This window comes from Megascapheus bottae, chromosome Y, assembly GCF_031878675.1.
Source record: "Megascapheus bottae isolate mThoBot1 chromosome Y, mThoBot2.hap1, whole genome shotgun sequence".
In the NCBI taxonomy this organism is placed as follows: Eukaryota; Metazoa; Chordata; class Mammalia; order Rodentia; family Geomyidae; genus Megascapheus; species Megascapheus bottae.
In genome coordinates, this window is record NC_143548.1 from 9,948,681 (window position 1) to 9,973,574 (window position 24,894).

The 24,894-nt window shown below is 43.2% G+C and overlaps 2 pseudogenes; both read left to right on the forward strand.

Moving 5' to 3' along the window:
* The first annotated feature begins 5,750 nt into the window (after positions 1-5,750).
* LOC150040323 (ubiquitin-conjugating enzyme E2 T pseudogene) lies at positions 5,751-6,405 on the forward strand (annotated as a pseudogene).
* Positions 6,406-6,622: 217 nt separating this feature from the next.
* LOC150040324 (microtubule-associated protein RP/EB family member 1 pseudogene) lies at positions 6,623-7,629 on the forward strand (annotated as a pseudogene).
* The last annotated feature ends 17,265 nt before the right edge of the window (positions 7,630-24,894 follow it).

Here is a 24,894-nt window from a genome sequence, read left to right on the forward strand (position 1 = left end):
AAACAGGATTAGAGACCCTAAGGGAACAATCACGACTGACACTCAAGAAATTCAGTCCATTCTGAGTAAGTACTTCCAGGGCCTATATTCAAAGAAACAGAAAAATTTAGCAGAAATGGATAGTTTCTAAACCAAATCTAGTCTACCCACATCGAACCAAGAAGAGATAAGCCGACTGAACAGACCAGTTTCATACAATGAGATAGCGGAAGCAAGGTTTTGCTACGGAATTCTACAAGACTTTTCAGGAAGAATTAATACCTACACTCCTGAAACTCTTCTGAGAAACAGAAGCAGAAAGAGCCATACCAAGATCATTTTATGAAGCTAATTTCACACTTATCCCCAAACCAGGGAAAGACACAACAACAACAAAAGAGAGAACTACAGATCAATCTCTCTAATGAACACAGATGCAAAGCTCCTCAATAACATACTAGCCAACAGGATCCAGAAACAAATTTTAAAAATTATACACTATGATCAAGTAGGCTTTATCCCACAGATGCAAGGCTGGCCTAGCAGTAGCAAATCAATTAATGTAATACATCATATCAAGAGAGGTGAGGTTAAGAACTGTAGGATAATTTCTCAGGATGCTTAGAAAGCATTTGACATAACACAATGTCCATTCATGTTCCAAGCAATGGAAAAAGTAGGCATAGGAGGTGCATCCCTTAAAATAATTAAAGCCATATGCAACAAAATCCTATAGCCAGCATCATACTAAATACATGGAAAAAGATTAGAACCATTTACCTTAAAGTCAGGAGTTAGTCAGGGATGCCCTCTCTGTCTACTTCTCTTCAATATAGTGCTGGAATCCTTAGCCAGAGCAATAAAGCAAGAGAAGTACATCAAAGGGATCAACATAGGGAAAGAAAGAAATCAAACTATCCCTATTTGCACATGACACGATCCTATACCTGAGCGACTCTAAAACTCCACTCCCAAAGTCCTAGATCTAATCAATCACTTTAGCAAAGTGGCAGGATACAAAATCAACCTGCAAAAGTCAGTAGCCTTTTCTGTATGCCAACAATACACAACCAGAAGGAGATGATCCCATTTGCAATAGTCCTCAAGGAGTAAAATGTTTAGGAATTAACGTAACCAAACATGTAAAGGAATAATTTAATGAAAACTAAAAAAAGCCTAAGGAAAGTAATTAAAGTGGGTACCAAGACATCCCATGCTCATGGGAAGGGAGAACCAATATAGTGAAAATGGGCATACTGCCAAAATTGATCTACAAATTCCATGCAATTCCCATCAAAATCCCAAAGACATTCTTTACTGAAATAGCAGGTGTCGTCCAAAGGTTCATGTGGAACAACAAGAGGCCTAGGATAGCCAAAATCAATTCTAGGCAAAAAGAGCAATGCAGGTGGTAATACAATACCAGACTCAAACTCTATTATAGAGCCATAAATAAAGAACGAACATGGTATTGGCACACACACACATTAAAAAAAAAATAGACCAGGGGCCGGGAGTTTGGCCTAGTGGTTAAAGTGCTTGCCTAGCATGCATGAAGACCCAGGTTCGATTCCTCAGTACCACATATAGAAAAAAAGCCAGAAGTGGTGCTAAGGTTCAAGTGGTAGAGCGCTAGCCTTGAGAAAGTCCAAGAATAGTGCTCAGGCCCTGAGCTCAAGCCCAGGACTGGCAAAAAAAAATAGACCAGAAGATCACTGGAACAGAATAGAAGATCCAGAAATGAAACCACATACCTATCACCAACTTATTTTCAAAAAAAGAGCCATAGATATACAGTGGAACAAACACAGCTTGTTCAATTTGTGGTGCTGGGAAAATTGGACAGAAAACTAACAACTGATCCTAGCCTTTCGCCATGCACAAGCACTAACTCAAAATGGATCAAAGACCCCAATATCAGACCTGAAACCCTGAAACTGCTACACGATAGAGTAGGAGAGACACTGGAACTCATAGATACAGGCAAAAAAACTTCCTGAACAGAGAGTCCTAGGATCAAATCAGATTGGACAGAGATTCCACAAACGGGACTACCTAAAAATAAAAAGTTTCTGCACAGATAAAAGCATAGCTACTAAAGAAGAGAGACAGCCAACCAAATGGGAAAAAAATATTTACCAATAATACATAAGACAAATGCTTAACATCCAGAATCTACTGGGAACCGCCCCCCCCACCAAGCCCAACAAATGAATCACTAAATGGGGAAGGGGACTAAAGAGAGACTTATCCAAAGAAGAGGTTAAAATGGCAGAAAAACATATGAGAAAAATATGCTCATCATCCATGGTCATAGAGGAAATGCAAGTAAAACCAACCCTAAGATATCACCTTACCCCAATGAGAAAGAGAGACCCTACTACAGTGCTGGTGGGAACGTAAACTCGTTCACCCACTCTGGATGGCAGTTAGGGGTGGAGGTTTCTTTAAAAACTGAAACTAGACCTTCCCTACGATCCCGCCATACCACTCCTGGGCATCTACCCTGAGCATCATAACCTGGGATATGATGCTCAGCCATGTTCATCACTGCACTGTCCACAATAGCCAAGCATTGGAAACAACCCAGGTGCTCTATTGCAGATGAATGGATACAAAACTTGTGGTAGATGTATACAATGGAATTCTACATAGCCAACAGATGAGATAAAATAGTGCCATTCGCTGGGAAGTGGATAAAATTAGAGCAAATCATGTTGAGTGAGATAAGGAATAAAGGGCACATGGTATCCTTAATATGTGGATATTAGATCCAAACAGTACAAGAGTGATACTCAGTATTTAGGTACCCAAGGTTATGGCCATGGTCTTGGAGATATAACTACACAGTCATAAAAATATATGTCTATAGCCATAATGTTATATTATATAGATTAATATGTATCTGTGACATACAAACCCTCAGCTTAATTTGAAATATGTTCTAAATTCTATGTGCCAGGGATTGTATATAGAATACTTGTTTGTTAAGCATGACATTTGAAAGACGATGTAAAAATCAAGGTTAATAGTATCTTTTTAAAAAAAAGAACATAAAAATTTTTTTTAAAAAAGGAATGCCCACAATAAACTCATTATGGTGCAAAGGAATTGCTTGAAGTAAAGTCAGAGAATATTTACCTTTTAACTTACTTATATTTATTTATGTATTGTGGGCGGTTGAGAGTTCAAACTGGGACCTGGCAGCTGTTCCTCAAGAGTCTTTTAACTCAAGCCTGGTATTCTAACACTTTGAGCCACAGCTCCACTGACAGTTTATGAGTGGTTAATGGGAGATGGGAGACTCAGCAGGGATTTTCTGCTCTTACCCAGAGAGTTTTCAGCTCTCACCTCTGGAGATGTAAGGGTTTCAGGAACAAGCCACTTGGGTTTGTTTACTTCACAGAAATAAAAGCAAAACATGGGAGTGGATCAAGATTTAAGACCTTAGGTGTTTTAACTTTTGCTTGGCATGACCATGGATTGTTTAATGGTTTAAATGTCTGTGGTTTTTGTTGTTGTTGTTGTTCCCAGGACACTGAATTGACCTTAGCAGGTCACTCAGGAGGTTACTGCCCTGGCTCAGGATCTTTAGACCTGAGGTTCACTCTTAATATGTTGCAGGTTTCCTTCTTGTTGTTGTTTTTTCCATCCTGAATTTCAAAGTCTTGCGGCACTGAGCTGTTCCAGAGCTCTTTGTGCTCAAGGCTTGCTTTGTACCGTAAGATCCACAGCATTACTTCTGGATAGCTTGTTGGTTCACCGAGATAAGTCTCATAGACTTTCCCTACCAGGCTAGCTTGGAAGCATAAGCCTCAGATGTCAGCCTCCTGGGTAGCCTGGATCACAGGCCTGAGGCACTGACACTGGCAGATTGGAGAGGATCACAAAAATTTTCTTCCAAGGCTGGCACGGAATCTCTTGTCTTCTGACATCAGCCTACTAAGTAACTAGGATGAGAGTTTGGGGCCATCAATCCCTGCGCAAAATCACCCTCCTAAAGATGAAATGTACTGGGGGGTTTCTTACTCTGTTTAATTTGAACTCTTTCCCATCGCGTAAAGAGACAACCAGTTACTTGGGAAAAACAAGTATCGAAGTACTGGCTTAGAGAACGCCAAACGTTTGTGGCATTTATGGAAATACTTGAAGGGCACTGTGGAGTCTGTAAGGAAAACCAAAGTGCTAGGCCAGGGCAGCAGAATGTTCATATGCACTTGAGTTTCCACTTGGCTTTATCTATCTTCTCTCATTTTATTAGGCATAACTAAAGAATTGCAGGCTGCCAGATCCACGAAGGTACCTTGTGCTTTTTGCAACTTATTTTATATGCCAATGGGTATGTCGATCATTACACAAAACCATACTATGTCCTGACAGTGAAAATGAGGTGGGGTAGAAAGCAGCTCTCCTAAAAAGAGCCTGGAGGGCAGGACATTGAGTTACTTACTAGTCATCTGCTAGATCAACTTGGGCTTGCTTAAGGATCTGTGATCTCACTCTCTTTCTGACTTGGAAGTAGGGTCCAGGAATTGGAGGGCTGTGAGACCACTCACAACAGAATCTGGTTTTAAAAGTATATTGAGCAACGAAGGAACCAATGCATAGAGAATACATCCTAAGTACGGGATCTCAGAGTGCAACCCCCATGTGTGAAAGCAGGCAGATTTTAAAGCCTTCAGGCCCAAGCTCTTTTCTTTTAAAGATATTGTGTAAGGTCAGCAACCATCCTGGGGGGTAGGGGGGTTACAGCTATAGATTCCATGTTTCTATATCTATAGGGTAATAGGTGCATTTCACACGTAGCAGGATGCATCGGGTCATGGTCATGTACATGAGTGATAGTTGTCTCAAGATATAGACTTCATCTGGTTAAACAGAGGGCAGGGGGAAGGGTAGGTCTGGGAAAACAGAGGCAGTGGGAAGGGATGTAAGCCACAGCTCCTTATTCCCACAATTCCATTACAACACTACATTTCCTACACTACAACTCTGCAGTAATGCATGTTCCACTTTCCACCTTACAACCCCTCTATGTTGGATCAGACACCTCTGTTCTATGCCTCCCCTCCATTGTGGGCTGAAGAGAAGGACCTTATTTGCTTTCACCAGCCCCCAGGTCACGGTGAAGATGTGTGGAGACTGATGCATGAGAGCCTGGGAACCTAGCAGAGACCAAAGGAGGCTAGATCAGGGCATTTCAGGAGGTGATCCACAGGAAGGGAGGTGACTTCTGAGACTGGGGTACCTCTCACTGCCTGCTTTCAGTTATGCCAGTCCTCTGGGTTTTGCAGGTGGTGGGCAGAGACTTCCTTTCTAGGGAAACCCCACCAAGTGGGGGGTCCTATGTGTAGCTCTGCATGCAGGGAAGGGGCCATGTTCCTGGGCTGATCTAACCTTCTAGCCTGTTGAGAGTTACAGACGGGTGCTGAGTCTCCCTGGATACTTCCTGCTGCCAAGGGGCATCCCCATGCGGTCATTTAAGGGTTGAAGGCAGATACATGTCACCTACTCTATAAGAAGGCAGCACTGGCCCTTCCATGGTGATGAACAGGAAACCATACTTTGGATGAACTCTGCAAGAAATCTTACAAGGCAGGAGCTTAGCAGTAAGAATACATAGTCACACAAAAAGTGGTTCAGGGCAGAGAATTAAAACTGGGGAGCTGGTCTCCAGCCAGGGTCACCCGCTGCTGGGGTACGGTGAGCTTGCACAGTCCATCTCAAGCATCTATTGGTGTAAAGTATGTGGCTCATTTTACTTGGGAATCATGCAGAGAGCCTCCTGGATGAAAAGAGAACTTCAGATACTAGCCACAGATCCTCCCCCAGGCATCACATGCTAGCAGGAAAAGGACCAAATGGGTGATCTTCAAGCATGTAGAAACCAATACACCTTATGAGAAAGGTATTTTCAACCTGGAAGTTACTATTCCTGAGAGGTACCCATTTGAACCTCCACAAATTTGATTTCTGACTCCTATCTATCATCCAAACATTGACTCTGCTGGAAGGATCTGTCTAGATGTTCTCAAATTGCCACCCAACAGTGCTTGAGACCATCCCTCAATATTGCTGTTGTATTGACCTCTATCCAGCTGCTCATATCAGAACCTAACCCTGATGACCCACTCATGGCTGATATTTCCTCAGAATTTAAATATAACAAGCCGGTTTTCCTCAAGAATGCCAGGCAGTGGACAGAGAAACATGCAAGGCAGAAACAGAGCAGCCATGGAAAAGAGGTGCTTGATGATTTACGAAAGACTAATGGCTCTGAAGTATATAACTCACTACAAAAAAAGGAAGGCCGGGCAACTAGGAGGCATAGAAAAGAAATTTCACTCTCATGATCAGGAAGTTTTTCTTGATCCATCTTGGTTAATACATTCCTTGGACAAGGTCTCATTCACCTGCTTCTCTTGACTGTTTTTCTTTGTATTTGGTAACAGTATAATTTTTGTATTTTATCAAAATTACTATACGTATTCTGATCTACAATGATTCTCTTGAGTTTGTTTTATTTATCTTGTGAACACTTTTTAACCTGAAAAATTATCACTCAAACAAACAAAAAAAAAACACAAAAAACTTGGATGACCTGGGGCCCAGGGTGTGAACGCGGTTCCACCGAGAGGTGAAGATGGCAGTGAATGTGTACTCAACTTCCATAAGCAGTGATGACCCAAGTCAACAGGTTACGCTGGCCTGGATCAATGAGTTTCTACAAATGAACCTGGCAAAGACTGAACAGTTGTGCCAGGTGTCATCTACTCTCTGTTTATGGACACGCTATTCCCTGGCTCTATTGCCTCGAAGAAAGTGAAATTCCAAGCTATGATAGAACATGAATATAACCATAAATTCAAAATACTCCAAGCAGGTTTTAAGAGAATGGGTGTTGACAAAACAATTCCTGTGGATTAGTGAGTAAAAGGAAAGCTGCAGGCCAATTTTGAATTTGTCAAGTGGTTCAAAAAATTTTTTCATGCAAACCATGATGGAGAAGACCATGATCCTGTAGCTGCTGGACACGCTGGGGAAACTGCACTGGCTCCTACCCTTGTTGCTTCAGCCCTGAACAAACCCAAGAAACCTCTTGGCTCTTGCAGACCATCTCCCCTGAGCCCCAGTTTGACACACGGAGCTGCTGCTTCAGCTAAGTCTGGCCCAACAGTAGTGTGAATGAATCCTGGTGTGGAGAACAGGGATGATGAAGCAGCCAGATGGATGCAACGGGTCAAAGGATTGAGACTGACCGTTGAAGATTAGGAGAAAGGGAGAGATTTCTGCCTCGGAAAGCTAAGCAACACGGAGTTGATTTGCCAGGAGAGTGAGAGGGGAAATGACCCTGAGTTGCAGAGGATTGCAGACATTCCCTATGCCATGGATGATGGCTTTGCAATACCTGATGAAGGGGGCCCACAGGGAGCACAGGAAGACTCACTAACAGCCTGGACCAGCAGATTATCGTGGAATTCTTCACTCCAAAATCATGTGCTTAACTGTGGAATGCTCTCTTCTGTGATTCCTAGAGGACTACTGGGTTCTTTTCAGAAGGAAAAAATATCTCTTCTTGAAGATGCTCTTGGCCAAATTTCACTGGTTTTGTTAGAAGTTTGGCATAGCAGAAGCAGTATTCACATCTAGTCGGCTCACCTGGGAACAGAGCGGCTGATCATGGGACTCAGCGTGTGGATACTGGTCACCACGATTGCTGAAGAAGGTGTTTGGGGTTAAAACTGAGGTGGCGCCCTCAATGGAGACATGTGAAGACTGAACTGAATTTTAAGCTAGTGTGGAATCTTGGACAAGAACTTTTTAGTAAGTAAATGCCTTAGGAGTATTTAAAATGAGCTTCCATCTTTCAAAAGAGAAAGTGTAACATGATGGGAGATACAGTGTCTGACTTGTGTCTGGAACTGAGACATTTGGAGCCTGCTGTCTCAGACCTTACATGGCTGCTTAAATCCTCACAGGACCTCACCTTCTGCCACAAAGTGAAGATGTCTGGGTAGGACACCCAGAACAGTGCGAAGGCAAACTGTCATGAGTCTAAGGCTCACATTAAGTTCCTGTCCCATAGGAAGAAAGACAGGTCTGACCTGAGCATAGGACAGGCAGGCTTTGGTATTTTTTGTTTCTTTCTCTCTCCCCCCCTTCTTTCTCTCTTTCTCTCTCCCCCCTTCTCTCTCTCTTTCTTTCTTTCTCTCTCTTTCTTTCTTTCTCTCTTTCTTTCTTTTTTTCTTTCTTTCTTTCTTTCTCTCTCTCTTTCTTCCTTTCTTTCTTTCTTTCTTTCTTTCTTTCTTTCTTTCTTTCTTTCTTTCTTTCTTCCTTTCTGTGTGTATGTTAGATTTCCGAGCTGAGGTTAGTTAAGAAAGAGCAGGCTACAGTGACTTGATTTAGGATGTGACACCATGCCCTCTTACTCTTCTCGGTGATTCCTCTATGCGGGAACTAGTTTTGTCTCCAGGCTCCGAGGTGCACATTGCAGGGATGGCTTGTCGAGGGTGTGGAGTTTTAACCCAGGGTCTGGGCATTGTCCTTGCACTCTTTAGCTCAAGGTGAGTGCTGTATGACTTGAACCACAGTTTGACTTCCAGCATCCTCCTGGTTAACTGGATAAGAGTCTCAGAGGGCCACTTCTGCTGGGGCTCCCTTTGAAACAGAGCCCTGGCTCAAATGAGCCTTTGCCCCTTTTACTTCCAGTTGAAGCAACTAGGAGATTAATGTGTAATAGAAATAGGGTTTATGCAGGTCTTAGCTGGAAGAACTTGTTAAGAACGGGAGTTATATTTGTCCATACACATTGAGCTATTTATCCCTCTGTGGGCCTGACTTAGCTGCAGAGGGTAAAATCTGCAATGGCATGCTCCAAATGGGAAGTGGTCATCCAAGGAAGTATAGGGAGACTTTTGGCATCAAAAGAGAAACAGAAGAGTCAGAGGGCCTACAGGGCTGTTTCTCTCCATACATCTAGGGGTCCGGGGAGAGCAGTGTGGTTGGATGCAGGGTCAAGAGTGGGAAATCAGAAAAATGAAGTAGGGAGACCCTTCAGCAGTTAGGGTCCTGGCAGCAGAGATCAGGATATAAATTCATCCTCAGAAAGAGAACAGAAGGGAAGCTAGCGATCCCAGCCAAGGAACCTCTCTGGGCTATAGGCCTCAAGCTGTGAGGTTAGACCCACAGGCAGCTGCTAGGAGAACATTCTGGCAGAAAACTGTTTATTAGAAGTACCCGAAGTGCTAACCCACATGTGGTATAGCTCTGTAGAGTCTACACACATGCACAGCAGGGCAGGGAGGAGGACTGGCCATGTTGCATGGGGTTGTGTCCTCAGACCTCAGCAATCCCCAGCTCCAAATGAAGCATGGTGGGGAAATCCGGGATGTGATCCCAGAGGAAAGGAGGTTACTGAAGAGGCTGGGGCATCTCCCACTAATCCCATTACCAAGAGGAGCGTCTGGGCTACCCAAGTGTTGGGTGGAGACTTCTAGGGAAGGACACCTGTGGCTCTGCATGGAAAAGAAGGGGAAAGGGGACCTGTGTGCAGCTTTGCACTGAGACAATGGGCCGTTTTCCTGGATGCATGCATCTCTCAGGATTTCAAACCTTTGAGACTACTGTCCAAGAACAAACAACTTTAACTTGTGTGGAAGGATTTGTACTTGAATGAAGCAGAAGACCAACACTATGGATTGATTGAAATAGACTTACTCATAATCTAAGGAGCCCAGATCTCTTGAGTACCTACATAAGTGGTAGGATAATTACAGCAATCATTGTGTAAGAATCAGTAAAAAAGAGAAAAAGGAAAGAAAAGAAAAAGAAAGAGAACAAAAGAAAGAAGAAAAGGAATGAGTATGGGCCCTAGACTTACAGAACCAACACTATATGAGTGGACAGGATGCAGAATCATTCATAGGGAAGACCACGTGAAGAGTTAGGGTGAGAACGTTGCTTTGTCCAAATGGCAGTGAGGCCCCTACAAGGAATCAAGCACTTTCAAATTTCTGAGACTGCACCCACTGCACCAGGACATCTCATGGCTACCTTTGTAAATTAATGCGCTTAATTCGGTAAACCTCCATCAAACCTTGCTTTGGGTGTTAGATGTGTGCAAATTCCCCATATACAAGGTCATGACTTTTTGTAGTATTGAAATGTCTCCACATGTTCAGATTACTCTTTATTTTATGTAAATGGAAGCAGCATGAGGAAAAATCCAAAGCCACTGTTCTTTTATTTCATTTTCTTTGGAAAACAGAATGCCACCAACATGTCTCAGTGATGGGTAGCATGCTTGCCCATATAATGAAGAAAGGCTTGCATACATGCTATTTTCCTTGTTTTAAAGGCCAATCAAATGCTTTTAAGTTACAGATGGGATGGGTATGTGACAATCAGGAGCTCTTTGCAACAGGCAAATCCTCTGATTCTTGAAAAATCTCTCAGTCTAGCCAGCTACCCATGACTCACACCAATTGCATTGAAAAGCCCAAGAGGACAATAATTTCCAATCCCTAAGGACCCTGGGGAGACAGTTTTCAGTCACCCTGGCATAAAAGTCTGTTACACCCCTTTTCCAGAATAACCCACAGAAAGCCTCTGTGAAGGCATGTTGCATGTCCTAAGGACCAAGCCAATCAAGCAAGCAAAAAAGCAGAGCAGGCTCAAGGTCCAGAGTTCTAACCCTGAAATCTATTTCTGATAAATAAATACTGAACAGTTTGGAGGGGTTTGAGTAAGAGAAAGCAGGAGAAAAACAGGGGAGGGAGTCACAACGTCCAACAAGAATTCTACATATGTAAATGTAACCCCTCCGTACATCACCCTGACACAAAATTAAATTTAAAGCAAAAGACTGAAGAATCATCGAAGAGATCAGAATAGAAATCCAACAGTTTATGAAATTTAACAGTAAGGAGCACACAAAATACCAACTCCTTTGGGACACAGCAAAGGCAGTACTCAGAGGAAATTTATAGTGCTGAGTGCCTTCAACAACAAGTTGGAAAAATTGCAAACCAACAAGTTAATGTCTCACCTTAAGCTCCTGGAAAAAGAGCAACAAACCAACCCTAATCCCAGTAGAAGAAAGCAAATTATTAAAATCAAAGCAGAATTAAATGAATTGGAATCCAAAAAAACTATAGAAAGAATCAACAAAACAAGGAGTTGGTTCTTTGAAAGAATTAACAAAACTGACAAGCCCTTAGCAAATCTTACCAAAAAAAAGAAGAGAGCATATCGAAATAAACAAAATCGCAGACGAAAATGGTAATATCACGACAGAAATTACCAAGATCCAGAATATCATGAGGGAATACTTCTCAAACATTTACGCCAACAAATTTGAGAATCTAGATGGTATGGATGAATTCCTAGCCAATATTAACATACCCACACTGAACCAAGAAGAACTAAGCCAACTCAACAGGCCTATTTCAAGCTCTGAGAACTTCCACCTAAGATAAGCCCAGGGCCAGATGGATTCACAGCTGAATTCTATAAGGTCTTCAAAGCAGAGCTCACACCACTACTCCTCAAGCTCTTCAACGAAATTGAAAATGAAGGTTCCTTATCAAACTCATTCTATGAAGCCAGTATAACCCTCATCCCCAAACCAGACAGAGATTCATCAAAGAAAGAGAACTATAGACCTATTTCTTTGATGAACATCGATGCAAAACTTCTCAACAAAATACTGGCCAACTGTCTACAACAACTCATCAAAAAATTATACACTATGATCAAACTGGATTCATCACAGGGAGGCAAAGCTGATTCAACATACGCAAATCAATTAAGATAATTCAACACATCAACAGGAGCAAGGACAAAAATCACATGATTGTCTCAATAGATGCCGAAAAGGCATTTGACAAGATCCAACACCCCTTTACGTTAAAAGCTCTGGAGAAACTAGGAATCCATGGAACATTCCTCAATGTAATAAAGGCTGTGGATGAGAAACCTACTGCTAGTATTACACTTAATGGTGAAAATCTAAAGCCATTCCCTCTAAAATCAGGAACGAGACAAGGATGCCCACTCTCTCCACTACTCTTTAACATAGTACTAGAATTCCTAGCTAGTGCAATAAGGCAAGAAGCAAGCATAAAGGGGATCCAAGTAGGGAAAGGGGAAATCAAACTATCCCTCTTTGCAGATGACATGATTCTGTAGTTAAAGAATCCTACAGACTCTACTCCCAAGCTCCTTGAGCTGATTCAAAACTTTGGAAGAGTAGCAGGCTATAAAATCAACCCTCAAAAATCAACTGCCTTCCTTTACACCAACAGTGAGAGGAACCAGGCAATAATCAGGAAAGAAACTCCTTTCACAATAGCCTCAAAGACCAAAGACTTAAAGAGAGTCTTCTCTGAAGAAGAAACAAAAATGGCCTATAGACACATGAAGAAATGCACAACATCTCTGGTCATAAAAGAAATGCAAATCAAAACAAGTCTAAGATTCCACCCCACTCCAGTTAGAATGGCCAGGATCAGGAAAACGAATGACAACAGATGCTGGAGGGGATGTGGCCAGGAGGGATCACTACTACACTGTTGGTGGGAGTGCAAACTCGTTCAACCACTATGGAAAGCAGTGTGGCAGTGCCTCAAAAGGCTAAACATAGAACTCCCCTATGACCCAGCAATTCCACTACTTGGCATTTACCCAACCATCCAGAAACAAGGGCATACTCAATCCGCTAGCACAACAATGTTCATTGCAGCACTATTCACCATAGCAAAGATATGGAACCAACCTAGATGTCCCTCAGTTGATGAGTGGATCAACAAGTTGTGGTATTTGTACACAATGGAATTCTATGTTGCTGTCAGAAAGAATGACATCGCCCCATTTGTTAGGAAATGGAAAGACTTAGAAAAAATCATATTAAGTGAAGTAAGCCAGACTCAAAGGAACTTACGCTCAATGGTTTCCCTCATTCGTCATAATCAGTAGAAACCTTGGGCTCTACTAGCAGAGATCTGCAATAGAGCAAAATCTTGATTCATAAGGCCATATAGTATGAAGCTAATTGAAAGGACCTCCAGGATATTGAAACAAAAGCCATATAATGAATGATTGTTTTCCTTAATGTACTATGTTGTCTCTCATCTCCTTTGCTGTCCCTTGGTTATCTCATATTGGTATAGTATCTCACTTTGTTATCTGATATATTGAATTTATTTGTATTTGGTTATTTGAAATTTGATAGGGAAGGGGGGAAAGCCAAGACGGGTGGGGGGTGTGGGGGGGGAGGGAAATGCGTACCAAGACATGTGAAAGGGTATCAATGTATGTGAATTAATGCACCTTCTATCTGGCAAATATCATGTAACCCTATTACTAATTACAATAAAAAAAAATTTAAAAAGACTGAAGAAGTGTACCATCTGAGGGGTATTTGGAAAGCATGGCCAGAAATGGTACACACACACACACACACACACACACACACACACACGTATATAAGGACACACAGATACAGATAGACACATACAAACACACACACACGCGCGCGCGCGCGCACACACACACACACACACACACACACACACACAAGTGGATACTGACAAGTATCCACATGGCTGTGTGGACATTCTTTTGAGAGACATGTTTTTCTCCTTTGTATTTTAGAAGTTTTAGGAATGATGATATTTTTGATACAACAAAAAAGAGCTTTGGGAGCTGTTTATTCTTATGTTTTGTCATATGTCAATAGAGCCAGGTTTTGACAAAGTACAAAGACAAAATGTAAACAGTAAAAACTTCTGGATTTTATTTTTGGACTACTAAACATGAAAAGACAAAAAAACTCAAGAAACAAATCCCTGCCTCCTTCCCAATCCTTGTTTTCCATTCACAGCCTATTCTTCCCAATGTTCTTGACTCCACCAATGTAAAACTTGTCCTTTGTGCTCATTTGAAAACTACAGTGAAAGTCCTCTAGACTCTTTTTCACTTGTGTTGTTTTGGGTGGATTTTTTTCTCTCTCTTTGGTTTCTTGCATGTGGTTCTAATTGTTGCTCATGCTGGAGCTTGACCTTAACGTGCTGTCTGTTGCTGATTAATTTGCTTGCCTAGGCTACCAGGGAAACTGGCTTCTTAGATGGCAGCTTATAGGTCTAAGCCACCAGAGCCCAGCTAAGCACTTGTGGACATTTATTTTTGTTGTAAATTATACAGATAGAGGAACTCAGGGCCCAGTTCTTGGTGGACAGTCACTCTGCCACCTAAGCTACACTTGCAACCTACCATTTAATTCTCTGTATGAAGTTCTCGGAAGGCTGTTGGTAGGCAGGTATGTGTATTGCAAAGCAGTGAGCAATACAAATACAATTTCGAACATAGTAGGCCCATCAAAATAAGACCTTGAAAACAGCACATCGCGAGCATTATCTCCATTTCGGTTCCCATCTTCGGTTTAGTCCTAATATAGGATTTCTGCACTTTTATTTCCATCTTCATCAACATCAACCTCTCATCCCCAGTATCCTTTGTTTTTCCCTCTCACAGGAATGTTGTATATTGAGAGGCAATTGCCAAGTAGCTACCTTGTTAGTGCCATGAAAGAGTAGAGCTAAGCCAGGTGGCAGAGGCTCATGAGGCCAATAGTCTGGGTTAGCCAGACACATCACGCTTGGGTCCACACCTTTGGTCTTTTAGTGTGGACTGGATCTCTACCTTCACTTTTCCTGCTTATAGCCTCTGGAGTCCCTGGGGACTAAACACGCGCGCCCATGCGCACGCACACAAAGACACACACACACACACACACACACACACACACACACACACCCTGCCTGCTCAGCTTTTTGGTTCAGATGAAGTCTCAACTCATTGAGAAGGTATGTACTCTCAATCTGCATCTCCTGAGCAGCTAAGGATTACAGGTATGTGACCTATAGATCATCTGGAATATATTTTAATGGCTATATGAAGTTTAATTAATACTGGGAGCATAAGATGTGTTCATGTTAACTGTGTACCAAGTGATATTTTGTGCTGTGTTTAAATCGGAGTAAAATCCTTTCATCAACCTGAGCTTTATGTCCAGAAAGTTTTTTAAAGTGTCTTTTCTGTTTTCTTTTATACCTTTGCTCCCTGGTTGTGGCTGTGATGTTCTTGGTGAGTTTTTCTTTTGTTTGTTTGGTTGATTGATTTTTGGTAGTCCTGGAGCTTGACCTCAAGGCCTCAAGTCTCTCAACTGGCTCCTCCAGGTGGAGGAGGCACACCTGCTCTCGAGTAGTGCTTTACTGTCCCAGCCAGCCAAGCCCTCCAGGACCAACTTGCTTTCTGGATACCTATCAGAATGATACTGTAATTCATTGTTTCCTTATTTTTTCTTTTTCCATTTTCTCTTAGTAGTGCATTCTCATGAAATTATTCATGGTGCCTCCCAGGTCACTATCTCCCCAAATGTTTCTGGGCTCCTAGAATTACAGAAGAATACTGCCATGCCTTGCTTCCTGGTAATCACTTAAACGGGGAAGCTGGTCTATAGTGCAGCATTAAACAGGTCTGGGGAAAGTACTTAAGCAGTACTTATAGAAACAATGTGTATCCATGTCATGTAGCAGGTAAGATGGATAATATATGTATATCTAGGTTATTCAGCCAGATGCTTTTATTTTTTCCATTTTACCTGAAAAACATAGTTAGTTTTCCATGAAGGATTGTGGTTTGGCAACATGGAGTCCAGGAGGTATTCTAGTGAGATTTGATAGAAAGTTTAAGAAGCAAAACACAGCCTGCCCTATTTAAAGACGTCATACCTATTTACTAGTTTTATTTTAGGTTCCATGTGTGTGACAGGACTGGCGCCTGAACTTGGGTTGGTGGATGCCCAGTCTCTTGCTGTTGGCCAAGCATTGCCACAGGCGTTCCACGTGCAGAGCACAGTTAGGAATCACACACACAGAGACACACACACACACACTCACACACACACACTCACACACACTCACAGAGAAATTCGAAAGTGATCAAGGCAGAGGCCCAAGCCCCAGAGCCCATCCCTGGGAAGACCCAGAGAGGAGGCTCCCAAGTTTGAGAATAGCCAGAGCTTCCTAGGGAGATTATGGTCGTTAAAGTGAATAAAGACGTAAATAAGTAAATAATAGTAAATGCCTAAGTACATCAATAAAGGTAATGCAACGAGAACGAGAACTGCGTGGTTTTGGAGTTGATCGGCGCTGTTTAACCAAGTATATAGGTATGACTGTGTTTAAGTGGTTTGCAGTCATCCCGAACTCGTATTGCATGCTGGAATTCTGTTCCTTTGCTGTACTGACAAGTATGGAACGTGTGAAGGCAGTGTCGTTAAAAATGCAATCTTTTCCCTCATTTGAGGTGAGACTGACAGAATGTCGACTGTCTGAAGGTTGTGGTGAAACGGTTCCTTTTTATTTGCAAAGATTGACTTTACTTTATTAATTGTTGCAATGCAAGACTGGATTGTGGCATTGCTTAATGGCCGGAAGTCCAGGAAGAGAGAACATAGGTTTGGTGAGGTGGTCTGTAGGCCTGCCAGCAAGGAGTGGGCCGGGACGCGCTCCCGGGGCAGCCAAGGCCTGGACTGCTAACTTTTCCAAGGGCTGTTTGAATCACGACCATGCTGCAGCTTTGGGGCAGGGCGGCCCGCCAGGGTGAGGGGCGGTGGTGGCTGCCGAGGAGGGCGAGAACCCTGTGACCCGCCCTCAGGAGCCCCGAGCGCACGGACCAGTGGTTCCCCCTGTTGCCAACCACCAAGAGGTCCACCGAGGGGTCCTCCAAGGGCAGGAGGGGCCTATGTACTCTTCCGTATGTTCCTGGGTGTCTCCGTCTGGCGCTGACGTAAGTGACGTAGCGTGCTAACGGCTGCCCCGTGCCAGGAAGCTCCCCCCCTTCGTTCCTCCTCCTCACGCCCACCTCCCGCATGCCGTAGCCCGGCTTGGTGGCCCCGAGGGGAAGGCCTTTCCGTGCCATCCACCCCACCCCCGGCCCTTGCTTCACCGGCGTAGTCTGGTGAGTCCTGGATGTCTCTGTGGCCGTGGGCACCACTGCACGGGCGACAGCCTGGGTGGCATCCCACTTGGTCCTTCTGTGATGGACTGGGAGACGCGCCTTGCGACGCCGAACAGGCCCAGGAAGGCCACGGTAGGCCGCAATGGGAGTCTGCTGCCAAGACCGGCGGCCAAGGCGCGCTTTGGGGAGTAAGCGACTGGAGATGGTGGCTGGGTGGCCCAGCGGTGTGGGAGGCGGCCGAAGGGCGGAGAGTGCACCTGCAAGAGCGTCGGCAAGAGCCCCAGAGTGTGGCCTGGGCCTGGTGCGAAGGCCGCAGCCGGGCCGCTCACGTTTGCATTGTGTAAATCTCGGCCCTGGTGGGGTAACTAGCGGCGGCGTGGGATAAAATGCTGGCGTGCCGGTATGCCTGCACTCCAGGAAACCGACCAGGGGTTGCCGGGAGAGGGACAGCACCATCCTGAAGTGGCCACTGGAGAGAAAGGTTTCTCTCTGGGCGGTGAGCAGGATGGACTGACCAGGAAAGTGGCGGGGCGGGGTGGGGGAAGCTGCGCGCTGTGAGCAGGCCTGGGCTCTCACTGACCTTGGGGGGCCCTCTTTGCTTTGTGTTGCCCTCCTTGCTTCCTTCCCTGGTATCCTCTGCACTTCAGCTTGGCTGATGGCGCCAAGGTTTTCACATGGCTTCACCTCTGGGAGGCAACACTGAGACCCGGGAAATGCGAGTTTTGCTTCAGTAGACTCAAAGGGAGTCCTCAGGTTGCACCTGTGCGGATAGCAGCCAGCTGTTACCTCCACTGTCTGAAAAGTAAAGCTCAAACTCAGTGCTGAAAAACAGTTCTTGCAGATGTGTCCCCGGGGAGACATGTGCAGAACCTTTGGAGGATTCATTGTCATTTCCTTGCAAAACCTTTTCAAGACCTCCAATAAACGACGACCTTCTTCTTTGTCTCTTTCCTTTCCTCCCTTCTAGCTGCTTTCCTTTCACTATGTCCTTGTGTATTTCTGTCTGCCTTCCCTTCTCCACTTAAAAAAAAATAGACAGGGAGAGAGACAGACATAGACACAGACACAGACAGACGGAGAGAGATTCCTAACTTAACAGTTTGGAGTGTTAGTCTGAAGATTTTCTTATTTTTGAACTGTGATGCCTGTGTATTTCACGTGATGAGCTTCGACTTTTTCCTTTTTATCTGCTGGCTGTCAAAATAAAAACTTGCTACCCTCAGAGTAATTCGTTGGTCTTCATGGTTGCTGAGCAATGAAAGACCTGTTTTCTGTGCAGGATGGAAGGTCTAAGAAGAGCTGACTAGGTTCTTTGTGGCTGCAATATATGGCTCCGAAGGTTTGTTGCTTCTAGCTTAAGCGCACAGCATTAAGAACAGCACTTCACTCAAGCAGGGTGAGGGCATTTGCCGCAGGTTACTGGGGGATAGGTAGAACACGCAGGGACAGCTAGACACAGAAGAAGGCAAAAGCCATCTCTGGGCTGAAAACTTGGGGATTGGCAGCTGTTTACACTTTGGCCCTAGTCAAGGCATGAACACCTACTTAGACCTGGAAGTGGATGGGGGTCAAGTTGTGGGAAACATGTAAGAGCTCTGTGTATGTGTGTGTGTGTGTGTGTGTGTGTGTGTGTGTGTGTGTGTGTGTGCATGTGCCATTCAACTACCTAACAGCTCTTGTTTGCTCCAGAAGTTTCAAAATTGAAAAGTGTAGTGAGTAATCCAATGTGTGTTTTCACTACTAAAAGTTACCAAGAAATGTGGCTTCCAAAATGGTCTGTCTCTCCTGATTGCTTACTTTTACTTTTCCTATCATACCAAGAAGCCTAATGCACTGAAGAGCAAGAGTGTTCTAGTGGCTGACTACAAAGAAGACTTAGGAAGTCCTCAGGTTAAATTATGGAGACTTAAGTGTTTAGAAAGCAACTTCCAGAGGCTGCACGGTCCTTGTGAAAACCCTAATCAGGTGAACATAAACCCTTTCAATTCTCTTCCCTTACTGAAACTTTAAAGCATCACTTGGGACATGGGATTCTAGTAGAGTAAATTCATGAGCACCTGGAGGCTGTGTTTCCTGTAGCCTTAAGGTGTTAAAAAAAGAGAGGGCGGGGGGCGTTCCATCTGTAGGGCAACAGATCCCCACAATGATGTTTTCAGTAGTTGTTCATGTTTACTCTAACAGGTAGAGGTTTTAGAAAGGAGCATGGCCAAAATAAATAAAGTAAATTAACCAGAGGCAGCCAGTTGTGCATACATTGCTTAAAGTCTTGTACAGTTGTCTATAATACATGGTACACTGCATTTGATTTCTCTGGAAGCAGCCGATTTGTGTTAGGAGAGGTGAAGTCCGACGGAGAAGATAGGATTGTATGGCGCACAGTACAGCAGCAAAAGGTATTTCAGTACATTCGTTGGTTTGCCAGATGAAGAGGAAACCAGGAAGTGCAGGTGGTTACTTGAATTGATAGTTGAGCCAAGAAATTGTGCGTCTGTGACTTGGTGCTGTTTTGTTGGGGTTAAGGGTCTCACAGGCTCCTCTGCCCAGGCTAGCTTCAAGCGTCCTCAATTGCTAGGATTACAGACTTGAGATACCAGCCTTTGGCTCCTGTAGTCATTTTGGAAACAGAGCCTTCCCTGTTTGACTGTTCCAGACTCAGACCCCAGTCCTCCTACGGGTGCCTTGGCTTTACAGGCATGTCCCGGTGTGCCCTCTTGTCTCTGGTTACACTGTGAGCTCTTGTGAAGCATTCCCCAGACAGTCTCCCAGTTACCTAACAGTAACAGGGGCCACCGCATGTGTAGATGTTTTAATGACCAGGTGTGGATGTGAGCCTAACGAGGTAAAACCACTTTAGCCACCGTTCACTTCCGGGTTTGGGTTGTTACTTGGAGCCAAGAGTGTGTGATAGGTTTTCCTACCCAGACAGGCTAGCTTTGAATTGAGATCCTCAGATATTAGCAGCCTGAGAGTCAAGAAGCATGTGATTTAAAAAAATTCATGCACCCAAACTAGAAGTTTATCTTGTGAGATTGTTCTTCTTACTGTACTATGTTATTTCTCTTCTCTTTCTTTGCCCTTATGGTTAGTCTCAGGTTGATACACTACCTGACTTTGTTACCTGGCAGATTGTATATATGTTTATTTGCGTATTTGAAATATGGAAGAGAAGTAGGGAAAAGAAGATGGTTGGAAGGGGATGGGGGGAAGGAAATGGGGGGGGGGAAAAAACATGAGAAGGCATATCAGCACCTACTACCTGACGAACGTAACTGAATAAGCTTCAGGATGAATGAACTTAAGAGTTAATAGATGGAAATCTTTGATAAAACAAGAATAAGCAACAAAATACAGTGATTCAGGACCATATATAATAAAGCATATCCAAATGAACTTCAAGAATTGGAAACAAGCGGCCGGGAGTTTGGCCTAGTGGTAGAGTGCTTGCCTAGCATGCACGAAGACCCGGGTTCAATTCCTCGGTACCCCACATACATAGCATAAACCGGAAGTGGTGCTGAGGTTCTAGTGGTAGAGCTGTAGCCTTGAGAAAGCCCAAGGACAGTGCTCAAGCCCTGAGTCCCAGCCCAGGACTGGCAAAAAAAAAAAAAAGAATTGGAAACAAGAGATTACTATGTCCTGTATGCTTATTATGTCCTATTTGCAGCTATTTCTAATCTTTTTCCATGTTAGTTTTCTGTACCCTATGTATATAAGTTTCTCTGATCTCTGGAAGGAAAAGGGAATCATTAGAAACAGCAGGACAAATGGTGAACCAATGATACTCATTTGACACTATACTCTTTAAAACTTTGGGTCGGTAGGGTAAGTGGAAGAACATGAGCAAGTGGATACAGAGTTTAAAAAAGAGATGTATGCATCAGCTTACAAAAAAGAAATAAAACAAAAGGACAGAAAGATAATAAAGTGTACGCAGCCCAAGAAAAGGTCTAATTCGTCTTTCTGCATCTCTTGATTGGTCAGAGTGTCCCTTCAAAAACTATTTCCACGTTGAAAGTGTTGTTAAGATTTTGGTTTGCCTTCAAATAAGTTGTGGAATCTCAGAGAACATACAGGCAATGTAAGATAGGTTGGTAAGGTACCATCCATAGAGAAACGTAGTATTTCTTTCTTTCTTTGAAGCCATTTTCTCAATATCTAACTTAAATACACATCTTCCCCCTATATTTCCTTGATTTATTGCCATCGTTAAAACATTCAAACCAAACTCTTCATGGGAGGTTTGCGGTCTTAAAATTCAACATCTCAGTCACTATTAAGGAACACTGAAGACTGTGAGGTAGTCAGGTGGACAGATGAGAAACAGACAAGAGGGACAGATAGGCAACAATTTATGGACAACCGTCTGGTGATGTGTGCAAACAGCTGGCCCTTTCTTTTTTTTCTCTCCCTTTCTCTTTCTTTCTCTCTCTCTCTCTTTCTCCTCCTCTCTTCCTCTCTTTCTCTCTTTCTGTCTTTCTCTCTTTCTTTCTGTCTTTCTTCCTGTTGGTCATTTGACACAAACTCTGGGCCTGGGCAAGGTAGCACAAGGCTAGTGCTCGACCTCTTGAGCCCTAGCGCCGCTTCTTGTTTTCTGGTGAATAATTGGAGGTAAAAGTCTGTCGGACCTTAGTAACCAGGCTGGCTTTGAACTGTGATCCTCAGATCTCAGCCTCCTTTAGTAGGTAGGATTAGAGGCCTGAGTCACCCTGCACGAGTCAATTGGGCTTTTTCATTTAATGATTGATTGATTGATTGATTGATTGATTGATTATCTGACTGATTTCTGCCAGCCTTGGGGTTTGTACTCAGAGGCTGGGCTCTGTCCATGATCTTCCTCAAGGCTAACCCTGCACTGCTTGAGCCACAGCACCATTTCCACCTTTTCCGTGTATGTGGTACTGAGGAATCATACCCAGGGCTATGTGTATGGTAGGCAAGCACTCTTCCCAGCCCTTTCTAAATTTGTATGTTAGGCTTGGACTCCCTGTACCCTCTGTCTTTGTGTGACCAGCAGCACCATGTGCTACTTGCACTGTTGTGTGCCATTTCAGTACAGTCTTTGCAACATGTTCTTTCTCCTCTAAGGAAGATGTTGGCAGGTATGTGTGGGGTATGTTTAATTGAAAGAATGGTTTCATTGAATAATTAGAGAAAATTAGCAGTAGTAGCCACTCCCGCCCAAATGTTATTAAAAATTGTTTCAGAAGTTTCTGAAATGCAAAATGAAAGCTGTCACAGCTCCTCCAACACTACACTTGCTCTAGAAATTGCTGGAAATTGACTCCCAGTCCCCCATGTATGGAGAACATATACTCGGCTCATATGGTACATCCCGAGGTCATATTTTGCTTTTTGTGGCAGTGGAAAGGGAACTGGTGTTTGTTGTGTGAAGATATTATTTATTGCTCATGGGAGTTTGTGTTCACCTCTCCTATGCGCAGAGAGAGCATAGGAGAGGCTGTGTTCAGTGGGAATTTTCACACCCTGACTTCAGGGTTTAGAGCTCATGGCTGTCTTTTCCAGATAATCTTAGGAATGTAGAAGTAACCGATTGGTCATTTCTTCTACAGGTGGAACTGCACTGGATGGCTCCATGCCATCTCTGAGTAAACACAGTAGATTTCAAATAAACACTTCTTGGACCTCAAAAAAAAAAAAGAAGAGGAAGAAACCGATTGGGTTTCCTGGATGCTGGAGTAGTTTCATCTTTTCTATTGCTTGATTACAAAGGATTAAAGTACAACTGGAACTCAGAAAGCTGAGTACCAAAGTAGAGAGGAAGGGAAACATGGAAGACTCGTTTGAGTAATGAGGCAAAATTAGTATTTAAAGCAGTTAAGTAAAATTTGTAGCAGTAAAATAGTAAATTGGAATAGTAAAATTGTTCTGAGCATTCATCTTTTATCGATGACCAAAGTAATTTTGTTGGAATAGCAATTGGCCAAAATGCCTTCTACGTAATGGGATAGTAAGGATGTCTAACTTCTTCAAATCAGCTTCTGTTGATAGGGTTTCTAGTCAGTTGAGGTAGTGTCTTGAAGGAATAAAACCCCTTAAAAGGCTGTTTTATTTGCAGACATCAAGAAATGATGAGTTAAAACAGAATTGTGACTTGATAAATATAGTAAAAAGGAAGGGAAAATGTGCATAAGGATTTGGCAACCAGTATGGCAATGGATCCAGCAGGAAATGAAGAAAAGCATCTAGCGGTGTGAACTACTCGGGCCCTCCCTTCGCTTTTGGATTTGGGGCACTTTCTTCCTTTAAGAAAAAAAGAAAGAAAGAAAAAAGTGAAGAAAAGAAATGGAAAAGTATGGGAGCAAACCAGAAAGGTGAAAATGGCAAGGCTGAGGCTATCCCTGAGGAACATAAGAGGAAAACTAGGATGCCACTTAAGGAAAGGGAGAGAATTGTGTGCCAAAGATATGTCAGTGGAACATTTGTTTCCATGTTTGCATGTGTGGTTTCTGCTGGCTTTTAGAGAGGGTCCCCTCACATATGTAGATAGGTTTTGCTTTGGTCTTAAGTTTTCTAGGTGGCCTACGCTAGCCTAGAATTTCCTTCCTAATGAGGGTTAGGAATTGTATTACATTAATTGGGTCGGGATTTGTACGTTAACTGAAAAAATCCTCGTAATACAATTGCTTGTGTTGTGTTAAAGGAGAACTAATTTTGGATTTCGTTATGGTGTGGTACCGATCCTGGAGACTGAGCTCAGGGCGTGGGCATTGTCCCTGAACCTGAGCCTGAGCAAGATCTACTTGTAGGCTTCCTACTAACTAGGGTAACAGGACCATGGCTCTTCATTGAGAAAGCATCTTTGCAAACACTACTTCTACACAGACTAGATTCAAAGTCTGGTACCACTTAACAATCTCAACCTTTTACTTAGACAGATTAGTCAGATTTGAGCCAACAGCATTAACCTGCCTTACATGTTTAAGGTGGGAATAGGGCCAAGAGCATGGGCTAGTTGTAGAGTGCTCGCCTAGCATGCACAAAGGCTTGGGTTCCATTTCCTCAGTCCCACAAACACAGGAAAAGCCAGAAGTGGTGCTCCAGCTGAAGCGGTAGTGTGCTGTCCAAGGACAGTGCCCAGGCCCGGAGTTTCAAGCCCCAGCCCTAGGGGAAAGAATGACTATGAAATTAGGCACTCAGGTATAGTTTTTGAAAGCAGGCATTATGGATTGCTGGTGTTGAATTTTGCTGGTGTTGATGATACCTTACTACAGATACTCTGGACTTTTTTATGTGAAGCAATTTGGAGGTCATAAGGTACATTTCTTACAGAGGAACAAGGGATATCTGAGGGAACTGACATGTTGGAAGTCCATTGTGTATGTATGAATTAAGGTTGAATTTGTCACCTGTGTGTCTTTGGAAGGACCAGATAATTTTATCTGAAATCTTTCTGAAAGTTTAAGTTATCTACCTAAACTATCTAACGCTAAAAAAAAAAAGTCATTCTTTTCCTCTAATAATTTCAACCACAATTTGAGAAAGACAGTGATAGTTGCTGAGGGTTTCAGTAAGTTATGAATGTGGGTTGTTATTGTGTTCATAAAAATCTGTCTTCTTTGACAGCTGTTTTTATGCCAGAGAATGATTGAAAGGAACGGACACTCATTTACATGTAGTTACATATTTCTGTAATCAGAAGGTCATAACGAGAGAGGCCAGTGGTTATCCAGAAATACAACTAGTGTTCACCATTCTTGGACATTTTGAACTTCGGCTGTTTTGGAGATCAGTGATGGCAAGATTAAGGGTACCTTCGATTTAAGGTAGAAGGACCTCTCGCCAAAATTCCAATATCATGATACTTTAAAATTTTTATTAAAATCACTGTTTATTTCTTGGAGTAGGTGCTGTGACTATTAACCATTAAAGGCC